General features: G+C 45.9%; 1 long non-coding RNA gene across 1 annotated transcript; it reads right to left on the bottom strand.

The window, feature by feature from the left end:
* Positions 1-1,347: 1,347 nt before the first annotated feature.
* Positions 1,348-12,770, bottom strand: LOC122547846 (uncharacterized). Its single transcript, XR_015753606.1, has 4 exons — positions 12,581-12,770; positions 4,848-4,987; positions 3,979-4,113; positions 1,348-1,809 (listed from the first exon to the last, which is right to left on the bottom strand). It is a non-coding gene; the product is annotated as an uncharacterized LOC122547846 (long non-coding RNA).
* Positions 12,771-13,161: the final 391 nt, after the last annotated feature.

The following is a 13,161-nucleotide window of genomic DNA, read 5'->3' as shown; positions in this document are numbered from 1 at the left end:
TCACCCTGTTTGCTTCCTCCACTTCCTTAACCCTCTGTTCAACTTCTAGTGTTAGTTTTTCTACTTTTCTGATGCTTTCTTCTACTGCTTCCGCCAGTCTCTCTTTTACTACGTTGTACTCTCTTGTTCCTACTTCTTGCACATCTAATACCCCTTCTTGAACATACATAAGTGGCATTTGTGTTACAGGATATGGGGGCGGTGATTGTACCCCAGGCAATTTAGGATATAATGGCGCGGATGGTCCTGCCTTTTCTGTCTCCTTTGCCAGTTCTGTTTTAGAGGTCCCACCTACTCTCTTTTGTAATGTTTCTACCGCCATACAGGCTAACGTCATGTTGTGCAGATGAATCCTCCTCTCTTCTTTCTCCCCGCCTTCTTTTGTCCACTTTCTTCGAACTAATATTGACCCTTTCTTTCCCTTCATGTGCTCTTCTACTTCTAATTTAGCTTGCTCTTCTGCTTTTCCTAAAAACAGTGACAATTTCTTCTTCTCCTCATCTTTCAGGACTTTGCCCTGTTTTTGTAATTCTTCCCAAATCCTGTCATATTTCTCCATCATTGTTTTTTGTTTGTTCTTTGTGAGCCCACTGACTAACTGACTTCTGGCTTTACCCCACTGCTGTTTTACAGGCAACATTAAATCGGAAGAACATCCTCCGTATTCTTCACACTCTTTATCAAATTCCCCTTCCATTTTATGTATTTTTGTTTTTAATCCTCCCGTCCAGTAGTCAGTTGGTTTGAATATAAATATAGCCGAGCAACCAACCCAATCAAAGACGAATCCGGTGGCCAGTCAGTTTGTATGGAGTACACCCGAGCAACTGACCCTTTCAGCGAGATTTATCACAGTGTCGTTGTCACCGTTAGGGTTCCACTGCTGACTCTTTCTCGCTGAGACACCACCATCTCTGTCTTCAAAACACTACTGGCTTTTCTGCCACCCTCCGTACATTCCCCAATATAATTTTTAAAACTTACAACACATCAATCATAGATCAAAATTTGTGAGCGTTGCTTTTATGAGATTCTGCTCAATGGACTTTAAACCTCCTCACACTTACGTACCTTGTTGCTTTTATGAGGAGGAGAAAGTGAGGGCTGCAGATGCTGGAGATCAGAGCTGAAAATGTGTTGCTGGAAAAGCGCAGCAGGTCAGGCAGCATCCAAGGAGAAGGAGAATCGATGTTTCGGGCATAAGCCCTTCATTCCTGAAGAAGGGCTTATGCCCGAAACGTCGATTCTCCTGTTCCTTGGATGCTGCCTGACCTGCTGCGCTTTTCCAGCAACACATTTTCTGCTTTTATGAGGACTCTAACCCCACGGGACTTTAAACCTGTGCGTATCAAACTTTGTTGCTTTTATGGGGACTCTAACCCCACGGGACTTTAAACCCGTACGTATTAAACTTTGTTGCTTTTATGGGGACTCTAACCCCACGGGACTTTAAACCCGTACGTATTAAACTTTGTTGCTTTTATGGGGACTCTAACCCCACGGGACTTTAAACCTGTATGTATTATATCAATACTTTATCCACTTACTATTACTAGGACACTTGCAGTATAATGACAACAATCAATTTAGTATCTCCAATTGCAGAACTTTGATATAAACAGGCGTCTGCTCACCTTTTTATGCGGCGCCGCTTGTTGTTGTCATCAGACGTCAGTTGTCCGTTGTTTCTATTTTTCTCTCTTTTCCGTCACTTCTCCGTCTTCATCACGTTGGGGTCACCAAATTGTAGGACTTTGGCTCAATCTACCAACTTACTTTCTTCTATGTGTGAGCCCAGTCCTGCGTGTTCTTTAAATGAAGCAATAGGAGAAAATATTCAATCTCACACTCTTAGTTTATTTGAGCAGTAAGTGGACAAAGTATACAGAGCTCTGGGTCTAGACCTTTCTGTCCCTGACAAACTACAAAGTGTGTCAGTTCAAAAAAGTAAGACCTATTGCTGTCCCTGACCCAGTCTTTTATACAATAAAAAACGTCATGCAATCACTGAGGTAGGATTGTCTTCTGATTGGCTGTTGATCTGACTCCATTTTCTGCCTCCTCGCGTTCCCGGATGTCCGACACCACATGACCTTCTTTTGCCCGCGAAACGGAGCACCACGTGATCTTCGGCCCGCGAAACAGAGCATCATGTGACCTCCTTCTACGCGCGTAACACCGCATCACCACAGGCGTCCGGATGCCAAATATATTTACACTATTTTACACTTTCTCCCCCTCTCTCTGCCCCTATCAACGTCACCATCTCTGTTCAGCTTTCTCCTGCTCTCGAGAATTGATCTATGTCTTTCCCACATCCCCTCTGTCTTTTCTCCACCCCAACCCCCACCCGTCCCTTCTCTCTCCCCCTCCCCCGCTCTCCATTCCCCCTCCGTTCTGACAGAAATGCCCTCTCCTCCCTCCCTCCCATTTAAAATGGGTTCCATCTCCCTGTCCTGTAGCCATTAGCCAGGTCAATACCACATTCTAGGGGAAGGGGAAGGAGAGGTTGCGTGGTGGGGGAGTGAGGTCTGTGCTGGGGAAAGGGGGGAATGATGCACCCCCTCCCACTGTTAGACCATCAGCAAACAGAGCCCGGGCCCTGTCCACAGGCTGCTCTGATGTGTAAGGGGTGACCCACAGGCAGAGGGGTGCACAGCAAGATCCCACAGGCAGCTGGGTGTGGCACCCCATGGTGTATTTCCCCTTCTTTGCCCCATGCCAGAACACTCCACCCCATCCCCAGCAACAACCCCGCCACAAGCCCGCCACCCTCCCCCATGTACTTTTCACACAGCAAGATCCCAATAGTGCCAGCAATTTCACAATTCAGCTTGTGATTGGGCGTCTCTCTGACTTGCTCTCCCGGCCTGTCTCTCTTGTCCTGTCTCACTCTGTGTCACCATCTCCCTCTCTCTGTGTCGCCATCTCCCTCTCTCTCTCTGTTACCACCTCTCTCTATCTGTGTCGCCACCTCTCTCCCTCTCTCTATGTGTCGCCATCTCTCTCCCTCTCTCTCTCTCTGTCACCATCTCCCTCTCTCTCTCTCTCTGTAATGCCATCTCTCCCCGCATCTCTCTGTGTCACCATCTCTCTTACTTTGTCTCTCTGTGTCGCCATCTCCCTCTCTCTCTCTGTTACCACCTCTCTCTCTATCTGTGTCGCCACCTCTCTCCCTCTCTCTCTCTGTCACCATCTCCCTCTCTCTCTCTGTTACCACCTCTCTCTCTATCTGTGTCGCCATCTCTCTTACTTTGTCTCTCTGTGTCACCATCTACCCCCCGCCTCTCTCCATGTCGCCATCTCCTTCTCTCTTTCTCTGTGTCGGCATCTCCCCCCCTCTCTGGGTCACCATCTCTCTCTCTCTCGCTCTCTCTCTGTCGCCATTTCTCTCGCTATCCATTGCCATCTCCGCCCTCCCCTTTCCCTGTGTCACCATTTCCCCCTCTCTCTCTGTCACCATCTCCCTCTCTGAATCTTTCCATCTCTCTCTCTCTCTGTCTAATCTTTATTTGTTTGAAAAACCCAACCAAAGAAAACTGGAAATGGTTCAAGAGAGGGGACAGAGAAAGACAGAGAGAAATCCCCTCGCAGATGCTCAGTGAATTGAAATGAAATGACCAACCTGTGCCTTATTTCTACAATTATCATATTTTATCCCCATAACCTATACACATCTCACATTACTCTGACTTTAGAACGGGTCTATGGAGAGAGTTTCTCATTTAAGCTTTTAATTCCCTCCTTGGGGCGTCCTCTGTCTGTCAGCAACAGCGAAATACAACTCACTGGCGATTGACATGTTTGTGTTAAAACCCAAGGTCCCAGTTACTTTAAGTCCAGGCTTCAAACCTGTTTTAAAACTGATAGGGCCGCAATCTGACAGGACACAGTTTACCAGAGGCCCAGTAAAATGCCAGTCCACCCATCCCCCAGGGAGGGGATTCAATCTCAGGGTAATAAGCAGACGAAACTCACCTGAGCCCCCACAGGGTGCAGCCTGTCAAACAGGCCTCAGGACCACATTCCCCGCTGGAAAAAGCTCTTGTTCAAAGGTTTGCTGGTCCCAAACTCTCTCTTTCTTCGAATCTTCAAGTGGCTGGAAAGATCCCTCTGGGAGGAAAGAGGCAGCATTAGTTGAAAGGCTATGCAGGAAAATCTTTTACAGGGCGATGGCACAGCAAGATCCCAGGGTTTTCCCCTGTCAGTGACGCAGACAATCTCTCAGCAACATCCAAACACATGGCGGGCGATGAGTTGAGTTTTCATGTCAAAAAACTTTTGAATTGATAAGTTCGCTGATTAAAACACTCACCACCTGCAACGATGGCGTCAAGGCAACTGATGCACAACAAGATCCCACATGTGACAATTCTGCAGCAGCTCGATAATCTGATTGTTTTTCTTTCCCTCTGTCAACCCAGAATTGAACATTACAGCTTTTTCACAATCTCACAACGCCTCTCCCTCTCCCTCTCTCTCTGTCGCTCTCTCCTTCTGTTTCTCCTGCTCTCTCCATTTTTCAATTCTTTTTCTCGGTCTCTTTCTCTCCCTGTTGAATTTTATCACCCTGCCCTCTCTATGACCCATACTCCTCTGACAGTGTGACAAGTTTTTACAGACAGTCAGATATTTTGGATTTTAATTCCCTCCTCCAGGAGTCCTGCCTCCCAGACCCTGGGGTTGAACCTGTATGTGTCACGATCCCGAGGCGCCGGTTAATTCAAACCTGTTTTAAAAACGACAGGGCTGCAATCTGATAGGACTCAGTTAACTAGAGGCCCAACAAACCAGGCTCTTACCCAGAGGTGATGAAACCTTGGGGTAATAAAAAGACCACAACTCACCTGGGCCCCATGGGGTGCAGCCTGGTAAACAGGCCTCAGGCCTCAGGCCCATGCTCCCCCTTTGGAGGTTGTTCTTGTCCAAGGCTTTCCTGGCCCCAGTCATTTTGGATCTTCACTTTACAGCTTTCCCAACAAAAGTTCTTCGGGATAAAGGAGAGAAAAGATGAGTTGAAAGTGGGTGGGGCAGCGAATGAGAGCACTTTGATGCAACATTACACAACAAGATCCTAGGTTTATACCCAACACTCGCACCATCCCTAATACATTGCATAACATCACAGCAACAGCGAAATACAAACAAATCATAAGAAAGCAATTAACCAGAGACTGAAACATTAATAAACACACACACACTCTCTCTCTCTCAACCAGACTGGGAGAGCTGCTCATTCTCAATAGAGAGAGAGAGAGACAAGAGGGTTTCGGAATGAATCTGACAATTCCTTGTCCACATTTATTCTCAGTAAGAGGTTTCTGAACTGCACCCCTGCAATCTCTGTCAAAATCTGTTTGCCTGCTCCCTGGGGAGGGCTCTGTGTAATTGAGATGTTAATTCCCAGCACAGGAACCTTGTTGGATCTTGTTGCCCACTGAGATGTTAATTCTCGGGCAGCAAAGACTCTTGTGTGCACGCGCGCGCTCTCTCTCTCTCGTGTTCATTCACATACTGTCGCATTCACTGGCACACTCTCGCGCATTCGCGCACACATTTTCGCATTTGCACACACTCTCTTGTTTTTACGCAAACTCTCTCCTCGTATTTGCACACATACTTTTGCATTTGTGCACACTCTCTTTCACGCATTCACGTACACACCCTCACTTTTGCACACTCTCTCTCCTTCACACATACTCTCTCTCTCATGTTCATTCACACTATCACTCTTGTGTTTGTGCACACTCTCTCTGATTTTTGCGCACACTCTCTCGTGTTTGCGCACACTCTCACATTTGTGTACACACTTTCTCATGTTTGCGTACACTCTCTCTCACAATAGATAATAGGTGCAGGAGTAGGCCATTCTGCCCTTCGAGCCTGCACCACCATTCAATATGATCATGGCTGATCATCCTTTATCAGTGTCACGTTTGCATACAGTCTCTGTCTCTCTCGTATTAGCGCACACTCTCTTTCTTGCTTTTGTGCACACTCACTCTCTCTTGCGCTCACTCACACTCTCACATTCACATGCTCACTCTCGCATTCACAAGCCCACTTGATCTCACATTCACACACACTCTACCTTGCGCATTCACTCAGGCACTCTCTCATGTTCATGCACACTCTCTCTCTTGCATTCGTGCACATTCTCTCTTGCGTGCATGCGTACACTTTCTCACGTTCACGCACACTCTTGTGTTTACTTATGAGTTCGCACACACTCTCTCGCATTTGCACACACACTCTCACGTTCGCGACATTCTCTCTTGTATTTGTGCACATTCTCTCTCACATGTTTGCCTACACACTCTTGCTTTTACACACTCTCTCCTTCCTACTGTCTCTCTCTCTCACGTTTGCGCACTCTCTCACTCTCATGTGCATTTGTGCACACACTTTCTAGCATGTGCGCACATTCTCTCTCCCATCTTCACGCGCACTCTCTCTCACATTTACACACTCACTCTCTTTCGCATTCACGCACGCTCTGTCTCACATTCGTGCATACTCTCACACTCTCTCTTTCTATCCCTCACTCATGCACACATTGTTCCTCTTGCACACACATTCACTCTCTCTCGTGTTCATGCACTCTTTCTCTTGCATTCGCACACACACTGTCTTACGTTTGTGCGCACTCTTGCATGTGCATGCACTCTCGCGTTCATGCACTCTCTCGTGTTCACTCGCACTCTCACGTGTTCACGCACACTCTCTCGCATTTGCACACACTCTCTTGTTTTTGCACAAACTCTCTCCTCGTATTTGCACACATTCTCTTGCATTTGTGCACACTCTCTCTCTCTCACGTGTTTGCGTACACGCTCTTACTTTTACACACTCTCCTTCAAATTCCCTGTCTCTCGCACATTCATTCACACTGTCACTCTTGCATTGCGCACACTCTGTCTCTGATGTTTGCGCACTCTTTCTCACATTTGCGTACATTCTCTCTCACATTTGCGCAAACTCTCCTCGTGTTTGCATAAAGTCTCTCTCTTGCATTAGCGCGCACTCTCTCTCACATTCACGCGCGTACTCTCTCTCGTGCACGTGTTCACGTGCACATTTTCTCTCACTTTCATGCACACTCTCTCTTAGGTGTTCTGCACACTCTCTCACGTTAGTGTACAATCACTCTTGCTTTCACACACACTCACTCACTGGCATTCACGCACATTCTCTCTCTTGCGTATGCACACACTCACACTTACACACACTCTCGTGCTCAAACACTCTCCCTCACTCTCGCACACTGAAACACACTATCTTTCTGTCTCACACATGCATACATTGTTCCTCTTGCGCACATACTAAATCTCTCTCTTGCGTTCGCACACACAGTCTCTTGCATTTGTGCGCACTCTCTCTCTCTCTCACGTTCACGCACAGTCTCTCTCGCATTTGCACACACCCTCGCTCTCTCTCTCTTGCATTTTTGCACACTCTCTCTCACAGTCATGTACACTCTCTTAGGTTCGCAAACACTCTCCTCATTTTTGCGCACATTCTCTCTCTCTCGCATTCACGCACACTTCCTCTCTCCCATTCACACACACTTCCTCTCTCGCACATTCGCATGCATACTCTTTTTCTCACATTTGCACACACACTCTCTCTTGGGTTAACACGCCCACTCTCTCTCTCACACACACACAATCATGCACACTCTGTCCTGTGCATTCCTGCACACTCTCTCATGTTCACGCGCACACTCTCTCTCTCCTGCATTCACATGCACACTCTCTCTTTCGCCACACACACACTCTCTATCTTTCTCTCTCTCACTCTTGCGCACATTGTTCCTCTTGTGCACATACTCTCTCTCGTGTTCACGCACACTGTCTCTCTTGTTACAAATAGGGAAAGGCAAGAAAGAGTGGGGAGTTGGGGAGTGTGTGTGTATCTGACTGCAGTACAGCTTCACCAGAATGATAGCTGGAGAGCAAGGGGTGATTGGGGAGGGAGGGAAATGACCCAAACCCAGGGTTGTCTCCCTCGGATTTAACAGGACCAGAGAGAATGAACATTTTTGAGACAATAATGGAAACTGCTTAAAAAGAGAGAAAGAAAGGCTTCTTGCTGCTTCTGGGTCCAAGATTAGAATCAACGTCAGAAACTCTAACAATACTCTGAAACCATTTCAAGATTAAAATGAAGGAACAAAGCCTCCCATTTCTCTCTGTGATACTGCAAAGACGATGTCTTACTCACTCACTCACTGAACCTGTCCAATCCCAGTCTTTCTGCGTCCGCCTTGCATTTTACTGTCCCACATCACTTTGTATTATCAGTAAATGGAACATGGGATCCCATCATCTCAGTCATTCACAGAGACTGTGTCCAGCGCACTGTGGGTATCAGCGAATAATTCACTCCCATCTGTCTCAGAGTGAGCTCTGAAACATCTCCAGGACACTCCCATCCTGTCTCTGTGTGTCTCTGGCTCTGTATCTGTGTCTGTAACTCTATGGCTATCTGCCTCAGAAATTAGTTTCCCTATTCCCCCAATCACACACTGAGGACACTACAAAACTGCTCCATTCCCTCGAACCCAGTTTGAGATTACACTGAAGACATGGAATGTGTTTTATAAATGTCCATCCCTCAGTTACTTTGTGGGGTTGCAGTGTCAGGCTGTGATTTGGGTGAAATCCAGGCCAGACCTCTTCCCCCAAGGACATTGGGTGACCATTTTGCTCTTTATGACAAACAGAGAAAGCCCTCAGCCCTCACATGCCTATTTCGCTGGAATTCTGTGCTTCACATTAATTGGCCAACAACAGGAAGGAGGTCTCTCTGTGAGTGTTTTACTGAGATGACATCAGCAATCCTGTGGAGCACTTTCATCCTCAGACATCTTCCCAACGACAGTAAACAGCACCTGCTTGTATCCTCCGAAAGTTTACTGCTCTTCCCTGTATACTCCATTGGCAATTTGTGTATCATCTGCACATTCCAATGATATGTCCTGTTTAATGGGGGGAAATACAGAGTAAAGCGCTCTCGACACGGTCTGCATTATTGACTCCTAGGACAGGTACAGTTTGGGGAAAGCTCTCTATGATGTCGCAGTCAAATAGCTGAAAGCAGACACGCGGAGTCAAACTCAGCTTAAATTGTCTCCATCACACACCCCCACACACAGACACACACAAAGACACAATCCTGAACTCTCGAATGTGCTACAACAGAGTCAGTATATCACTGGCTGTACATTCTCAACAGGAACTGTATTGTTCCACTAATTCAACACAAAGTTCTTTGTTTGATCCTCTCTGTTCTGTTGTCATTCTCTGCTGGATTCCTGGTTCTGAGCATCCTCATGAACAGATGTTCTAATTACACCAGCCATGTCCTGCTCCTAAACACAGCGTCTGATTTCATTCCGGTGTGTGATACAGGAGCCCCCCAGTGTCAGGGGAAGATGAATCTCTCTCACGTACAAACTCACTTTCTAGCTGTGTCTCATGCATGATCTCACTGTTTTTCTCTCTCTCTCTCATGTAAAATCTCACAGTTTCTCTTTCCCTCCGATGTACAATCTCACTATCTCCCTCTCTCTCAGCATCTGTCTCATACGTAATGTCAGAATCTCTTCCTCTCCCATACATAATCTGTCTCTCTCATATATGATCTTGGTTTCGTTCTCGAGGGGGGATATGAGGGGGAGGGTTAGATTCGGGAATTGAACTCCACCATCTTCTTGATCATATTGAATGACAGAATGTGACAAGTGGCAGATGGAGTTTAATTCAGATAAATGCGAGGTGCTGCATTTTGGGAAAGCAAATCTTAGCAGGACTTATATACTTAATGGTAAGGTCCTAGGGAGTGTTGCTGAACAAAGAGACCTTGTAGTGCAGGTTCATAGCTCCTTGAAAGTGGAGTCACAGGTAGATAGAATAGTGAAGAAGGCGTTTGGTATGCTTTCCTTTATTGGTCAGAGTATTGAGTACATGAGTTGGGAGGTCATGTTGCAGCTGTACAGGACATTGGTTAGGAATATTGTGTGCAATTCTGGTCTCCTTCCTATCGGAAAGATGTTGTGAAACTTGAAAGGGTTCAGAAAAGATTTACAAGGATGTTGCCAGGGTTGGAGGATCTGAGCTACAGGGAGAGGCTTAACAGGCTGGGGCTGTTTTCCCTGAAGCGTCGGAGGCTGAGGGGTGACCTGATAGAGGTTTACAAAATTATGAGGGGCATGGATAGGATAAATAGACAAAGTCTTTTCCCTGGAGTCGGGGAGTCCAGAACTAGAGGGCATAGGTTTCGGGTGAGAGGGAAAAGATATAAAAGGGATCTAAGGGGCAACTGTTTCATGCAGAGGGTGGTACGTGTATGGAATGAGCTGCCAGAGGATGTGGTGGAGGCTGGTACAATTGCAACATTTAAGAGGCATTTAGATGGGTATATGAATAGGAAGGGTTTGGAGGGATATGGGCTGGGTGCTGGCAGGTGGGACTACATTGGGTTGGGATATCTGGTCCGCATGGACAAGTTGGACCGAAGGGTCTGTTTCCATGCTGTGCACTTCTATGACTCTATGACTCTATGAATGTGCTTGAGGGGCCGAATGGCCTCCTCATGCTCCTATCTTCTATGTTTCTATGTGATGTCTCCAGGGTCACTGACAAGACTCATGCTAGGTGGGAGAGAAAGCTGTGGGGGCGCGGGGTGAGAAAAGAGGCTGTGACCCGACATGGATAGCTTCACTGAGTGGGCAAGTCATTGGCAGATGGAATATATTGTGGAGCAATGTCCATGTGCAGCACAGATTTCCAAACTAACTCAGTGACAGCTTAAAATCCTTGTTCCCTGCCCAGTCCACACTTTCAGACCCAGAAGGTTTATGACTGGATATTATGACAGTGCAACACGAAGGTACTGAGTGTAATACAGTTGGCTACATCCCATCATATAATCTACTTTGCTGTTTTATGTTGTGTGAGTTATATTTAAAACATTGACAGGTAGACTACAGTGTAGTGGAATGTGATTTGCAGGAAGAATACAAAAAGTGGAATTTTTGCATTTAAAATGGTGAGAAATTCGGAAACATTTTTGTCCAGGGGGTTTGGCTGATCTTGTACGTAAATGTCAGAAAGGTCACAGAGATGGTAGTGCCAGTAGATAGGAGGACAAGTGATACATTGACCTTTCTTGCCAGGAGATTGTGTTAAGAACATGAACTTAACATGAGAGTTTAGTGAGTGACACACTGGAATCAGATTGCTTGGTTCAGGATGGTTTAATTATGGATTAACAGATATCAGGCAATAAGTTATAGGCTGGAAGAGGTTCGTGGTGCTGTTTATGTTGAATAATGAATAACCAGGAGTGAGTCACCAAGTGCAATATAATTGAAGGTTTTGTGGTGTTTTATACACAGACTCACATATACATGGGATTGAGTTAATCATTGGAATCTAATCGAGGAGGTCAGGATGGTTTATCTACAAAATAACAGATACCCAGGAGTGTGTTACAGACTGGAATCTAATCAAAAGTTTGGGGTGGTTAATGTTACAGTCCCTGATAAATGAAAGTCAGTTACAGATTGGAATTTTATCTGAGGATGCTGCCTGAACTGCTGTGCTCTTCCAGCACCACTAATCCAGAATCTGGTTTCCAGCATCTGCAGTCATTGTTTTTATCTGATTGTTATACAGAGCAAACAGATAGGAGTGGGAAGTAACCAGGGGAGAACATACCCACCATGAATTAACTCAAAAATAGTTCCAAATCTTTTCTTACCCTTTACGTGTTGAGATCATAAACTACACTACTTCACTGACTCCTCCCTGTCCTACTTTGAAGTCCATCCCCCTCTGTTTTCCCCTTTCACTGAAGATATTATAATTCTTTTTTTATAAAACACTGTATTACTGGTTACAATGCTGCCAATCTCACGTTGTCTCATTTATCCTCAATCCCGTTTAAAGACACTGAAACCAACAGATACCCACAAACTTCCATAAAGAGCTTTAATTAATTGTAGGGGCATTATTTTCTTTTATTTGTAGACAACACACAATTTGAACACACAGCAGGTCAGTGTGGGTTTTGATAAACACTTGATTTGGGCATGGGGTCTAGCCACACAGGATTCTCACTGCGACAGATTCTGATCCAAAGCTGCATATTTACAATTCCCCACCCAAGGGAACTTCCATTAACCCTATCTATATCCCTCATAATTCTATCAACTTCAATCAGGTCACCTCTCAACCCCCTAAGCTACAGTGAAAAAAGACACAGCCTATCCAACCTTTCTTCATAACTCAAACCTCCCATACCTGGGAATATCCTGGTAAATCTCCTCTGCACCCTCTCCAACTTAACAATAACCTTCCCATGACAGGTTGACCAGAACTGGAGATGGTATTGCAGACGAGGCATCACCAACATCCTGTACAACCTCAACACGATGGCCCGTCTCCAACACTCAAAGGACTGCGCAATGATGGCAAGCGTGCTAAACGTCTTTTTAGCCACCCTGTCGACAGGTTTTGTCTATTTGAGTCTGTCACTATCACACTAGTGGGCATGAACCTATGGGGAATCTCACCTCCTGCTTTGTTGCTTTCGTCAGTGCATCACAATGGTGTGGCCTTGGGTCGTGTTGTCGCACTGAGGTTCAGGTCCATCATTCCTGAAAGTTTGCGTCACATGTCGACAGGGTGGCTAAAAAGACGTTTAGCATGCTTGCCATCATTGCGCAGTCCTTTGAGTGTTGGAGACGGGCCATCATGTTGAGGTTGTACAGGATGTTGGTGATGCCTCGTCTGCAATACCATCTCCAGTTCTGGTCATCCTGTCATGGGAAGGATATTTTTAAGTTGGAGAAGAGATTTACCAGGATATTCCCGGGTATGGAAGGTTTGAGTTATGAAGAAAGGTTGGGTAGGCTGTGTCTTTTTTCACTGTAGCTTAGGAGGTTGAGAGGTGACCTGATTGAAGTTGATAGAATCATGAGGGATATAGATAGGGTTAATGGAAGTTCCATTGGGTGGGGAATTTCAAGACCTGGGAGCATATTTTTAAGGTGAGAGGAGAGAGATTTAAAAATGAAATGATGGGCAGGTTTTTCTTTTACACAGAGGGTGCTTTGCATTTGGAATGAACTTCCTGAGGAAGTGGTGAATGTGG

This window comes from Chiloscyllium plagiosum, unplaced genomic scaffold (genome assembly GCF_037043375.1).
Source record: "Chiloscyllium plagiosum isolate Xiang-an unplaced genomic scaffold, Cpla_swu_hap1 HiC_scaffold_38, whole genome shotgun sequence".
Lineage (NCBI taxonomy): Eukaryota > Metazoa > Chordata > Chondrichthyes > Orectolobiformes > Hemiscylliidae > Chiloscyllium > Chiloscyllium plagiosum.
The sequence above is the reverse complement of the archived record's forward strand: the minus strand, read 5'-3'. Positions and strand labels throughout refer to the sequence as shown.